The following is a 5,742-nucleotide window of genomic DNA, read 5'->3' on the forward strand; positions in this document are numbered from 1 at the left end:
TGCCTTAAGAAACTGATAGAAACTTTGCTTTACTCTGTGATAGAAATAATACATCAGTAGTGCCAGTCAAATGACCGATCAAATGACTGTCACTGTTCTTGTTGGGCATATTCATAACAAAGAGAAAATAAAATAAAATAGAAATAACTGTAAATTAATTTTATAAAATTTGCATAATTCATAAATTAATATACAATTTTAAAGAAATTCGGAGAAATTTATTATAAATTTAACCAAATAAGTGACAAATACAAAGAAAATTTTATCATTCTAATAAAATCATTAAAAATCTCAATTCTCTGTCTCACAAGAGGGAAAATTTTGTTTGACAAAGTAAAATTTCCCTTTAAAGAAAAATTACCCACTTGTTTGTCAAAAAAACATTCTCCTCCATCATTTCCGTTAAAAACGCCATTATCTTTAAAACAGCATTTTAAATAAATCACAAAATTCTTCTCACGCATCATGTCATCCGATGAATCTAATTCCACTGAACTCTTAACATCCTCGCAAAAATCTAAAAGAACTTATAAATCCCGCATGATTCCTTTGGAGTCCGGACAACGTTGTATAGCCTCAGCTATGGCAAGAATTATTAAGCACATGGTTAGTAAAGAATTGCAAGAACGTTGTAAGGATCTCTTGCAAATGGAAGATATGGCCGAGACTGAGGCACGTATTTTACATGTTTTACAGCAAATCGATAAAGAACGAGAGGAGGCGGAGAAGGAAAAGGGCAATAAACGGAAAAGAATTAAAAAGACTTTTGGTTAAGGAAAAATAAAAGATGGACTAAAAGTTTAAATCTTACAAATAAGAAACCTAACCTTAAAATAAGTATTAAAATTTGTAAATCTAAAACTAACCTCAAAATTTGTTACAGCTTTTAAACATCTTTTTTATTTAAAATATTTAAAATAAGTAAAACCAGCATAACCTAAAAAAACTATTGAGTTTTTGCCAAAATTATATGAATTTAATAAAAATTAACAATTTACATAAAAATAAGTTTAAAATTAAGTTACTTTTACTATTAAATAATTTAATTTAGTAAAGTATAACCTAAAAATATTTGTTAATATTGAAAATTAGTTGAATTTAAGCAAATAAAGTTAAAAATAATGTAAAAAAATTATTTATAATAAAAAACTGCAATATAAACTATAGTTCAGAGACAATAGAATTGACTACATACTAGACTAAACTACAGACTGGAAAGTTCCCACGACAATCGGTTCTTTGCACCGGAACGATTCGGAGTTCAACAAACAACGACCAAGGATTGTCAACCCAGCCACACCGACTTTACATGTGTCGCTGCTACAACCATAACGTTCCCACGACAATCGTATCTCCGCTCGGGAACTAACCGATTCTCAATCGGCCAAAGATTGACAAGTCAGCCACAACTATCAACCGGAAATTTTTTCACCACAGAAGAAGAACATTCAGTTACAGCCGACCTGTTACAACAACAACAGACTGGAATATAGACTAGTTTTTAGAATAGCTTACAAACTACATTATAGACTAGACTGGACTTTTAACTAGGCTACACACTAGACATTACAATAGACTATAGACAACACTATAGATTAGAATTGACTTCAGATTAGACTAAAGCCTAGACTCTAGAGAAAACTATAGAACATTCTATAGACTAGACTATAAACTAAACTGTAGACTAGACAATACTTAATCTTAACTATAGAATAGACTATAGACTTGATTATAGAATAGACTATAGACTAGACAATATACTAGACTACAGATAAGACTGCATCACAGACTAGAATATATACAAAACTACAGAATAGACTATAGACTGGGTTATAGACTTGACTAAATACAAGAATATATACAAGACTATGGACCAAACTATAGACTAGACTTTATACTAGACTATAGATAAGACTGTAAACTAAACTGAAGACTAGACTATGGACTAGAGTATAGACTAGTCTATAGACTAGACTATATACTGGACTATAGACTAGACTTTTGACTAGACTATAGACTGACTATAGACTAGACTATAGACTGTATACTGAAATATAGAGTAGACTATGAACTAGACTATAGACTAGTCTATAGACTAGACTATAGACTGGGCTATAGACTAGACTTTAGATTAGACTATAGACTTTAGACTGGACTATAGACTAGACTTTAGACTAGTCTATAGACTAAACTATAGACTAGACTTTAGACTAGTCTATAGACTAGACTATAGACTAGACTATAGACTAGACTATAGACTAGACTATAGACTAGACTATAGACTAGACTATAGACTAGACTATAGACTAGACTATAGACTAGACTATAGACTAGACTATAGACTAGACTATAGACTAGACTATAGACTAGACTATAGACTAGACTATAGACTAGACTAAAGAATAGACTAAAGAATAGACTATAGACTGGACTATAGACTAGACTTTAGACTAGATTATAGACTAGACTAGACTATAAAGTAGAATATAGACTAGACTATAGACATGATTAGTTTATAGGAAAACCTATAGTCTGTTCTGTAATTTTGTTATCCCCTTACTTTCAACAAATTTCTTTTTCTTGCCCGCAAATAAAACAACTTTATCAATATTAAACAAAAAAGGAAAAATCAAGTAATATAAAAGAAAATGAATTAAAAACGCTTATTTATTAAATTATAAACAAAAAAATAAGAAAACAGCTCATATTAAGCAAAAGAAAAACACTAAAGCAGCATTATTTAAACAAAAAATTATAATTAAGAGAAAATTATAACAAAAAACCAAAGTATTAAAAAAAACATTTTCAATAAATTTTATAAAAAAAGTATTAATTTTGAAAAAAAAACTAGATTTACATTTTTCCCCAAATACACCTAAACACACACAATCCTTAACAAAACAATAATTTTGATAATTTTTTAAAAAAATAATTAAAAAAAATTTAGTTTTAATTAAGAAAAAAAAAACAAATTGGGCAAGATTTTTATAAAATACAAAGGGACAAGGTCCGGTTGTTGTTGTAACAGCTCGACTGTTTCCGATAGTTCTTTCCCGGGGAAAAAACTTTCGGTTGATACAGCTGTCGCTGGGTTAACAATCTTTGGCCGAGTATGACTCGGGTCGTTCCGGAGCGAAGATCCAAAAGTCTAAACTAAAAATTGGTTGCTGGGAGTTGTTTACTTTTCTTTTAATATTATTTAAGGCCATTAGGGACAAAAAATCCGTCCTAAAGTTTTATTTTTAAAATTCTTAATATAGATTTTATAAAAATCTTGCCAAAAACCCGATTTTCTTTAAACACACCCCACAAGTATCCACAAAAAAGACTGTTTCCTTAATAATTGTTAAATTTTTAAATAAATTTTTAAAACAACAACACATTTTCTAACATTTTCTTTTAAACCCCAACAAATTGGCCAGAGATTTTGTAAATTCTTTTGTTTTCATTTCACTCAAGGTTTTTTTAATAAATTTTTTATAGAAATTTTAAAAAAATACACCCTTAAAAAGCTTACAATAGGGTTCTATAGTTGAAACGAAAAGTCGACTTTTCGACTTTTTGCATTTCATGACTTTTCGACTTTCGACTTTTTACATTTATTAAAAAGTCGATTTTTCGACTTTTAATATTTTATAAATAGTCGACTTTCCGTCTTTTCGACTTTTTGACTATTTTCGACTTTTTCCGACTTTTCGATTTTTTCCGACTATTTTTGACTTTTTCCGACTTTTCGCCTTTTTTCGACTTTTTTCCGACTTTTTTCGGCCATTTCCGACTTTTTTCGACTATATTCGACTTTTTTCAACTTTTTTCGACTTTTTTCGACTTTTTCCGACTATGTTCGACTTTCGACTACATATATTCGACTTTTTTCAACTTTTTTCGACTTTTTCCGACTTTTTGACTTTTTTCGACTATTTTTGACTTTTTCAGACTTTTCGACTTTTTTCGACTTTTTCCGACTTTCGACTATGTTTGACTTTTCGACTTCTTTCAACTTTTTCCGACTATTTTCGACTTTTTCCCACTTTCGAGTATATTCGACTTTTCGACTATTTTCGACTTTTGTCCGACTTTTCGACGTTTTTCGACTTTCGACTATATTCGACATTTTTCAACTTTTTCCGACTATTTTCGACTTTTTTCGACTTTTTTAGACTTTTCGATTTTTTCCGACTTTTCGACTTTTTTCGACTTTCCGACTTTCCGACTTTTATTTACAAAGTCGACTTTTCGACTTTTTTTCATAGACGATAGTCGAGTTATCGACTTTTTTGGAACAAAATAGTCGACTTCGACTTTTCGACTTTTTTCGACAAAAAGTCGATTGTTCGATTATTCGAAAGTCGATTTATAGAACCCTAGCTTACAATCACTTGAAAAAGTAAAAACGTTTAAAATCGAACATAAATTTAATAAAAATCAACATTTAACAAAAAACATTCAAATTTTTTATCCTTCTTTAATAAACAATAACAAAATGTAAACAAACCACAGCATTGTAATAAAATGTTAGTATTTTTTCACCAATCAAATAACACAAACACACGTGTATACATAACTGTATAAAAAGAGTAGTAGCAGAGAAAACCTTTTAAACAAAAAAAGGGTTTCTTTTTTTTCAAAAAGTATTAGTTTATTATTTTGAATTAAAATAAAAAACAAATAAGTAAATAAAATAAATCAGAGAGAAAATTTAACTATTTTTGTAAAAGTGTGATTGTTGTAGAGAAATCAAACCAAAAACAATTGTAGTTAGTGTTGTGTACAACAAAAAATAAATTAAAATTTAGATGAAAGAAAGATAGAAAAAAAACAAAAAAGGTGAGGCTAATAACAAATAACGGTATTTCACAAACCAAATACATCAGTTTAGATGAGATATATGTAATAACAAAAATAACATAAAATATTTCTTTATTTTGGTATAGATATTAATTAATTTTATAATTTAATGCAGCTAAGCAAAACAAATTTTTTGATTTATAATAATATAGACTAAACTTTGCACTACACTTGGGTTAAAACTATAGACCATAATTAAATCTAGTTTATTGGCCCCTATTTTGCATTTCAATTTGTATCGAAATTTTTAGACTATAGACTAGACTATAAACGTCATTACAGACTAGCCTATAGCAGAAACTGTAGACTATATTACTGACGTTTCTATAGACAAGACTACAATAGTGTAGCTTATAGATTAGCTATAGACTATAATGTAGACCAGACTTTAGACTGGACTACAGACTAGACCAGTCTATAAAATAGACTAGTCTAAACAATAAACTATAGTCTGGACTATACATTACACTATAGACTAGACAATATCCTGGACTAGGCTATAGACTAGACTTAAGACAAGACTATAGACTAGGCTTGACTATAGAAAATAGACTAGGCTATAGCCTAGACTATGGAACAGACTATAAATTAGACTATAGACTAGACTATAGATTATACTATAGACAAGACAAGACTATAGATTATACTATAGACTAGACTATAGACTAGAATATAGACTTGATTATAGACTAGATTATAGACTATGCTTTTGTCTAAACTATAGACTAGACTATATAATAGATTATAGACTAGACTATTGACTAGACTATAGACTAGACTATAAACTAGACTAGACTATAGATTAGACTATAGACTAGACTATAGACTAGACTATAGACTAGACTATAGACTAGACTATAGACTAGACTATAGATTAGACTATAGACTAGACTA

Source organism: Lucilia cuprina, chromosome 3 (assembly GCF_022045245.1).
Source record: "Lucilia cuprina isolate Lc7/37 chromosome 3, ASM2204524v1, whole genome shotgun sequence".
Lineage (NCBI taxonomy): Eukaryota > Metazoa > Arthropoda > Insecta > Diptera > Calliphoridae > Lucilia > Lucilia cuprina.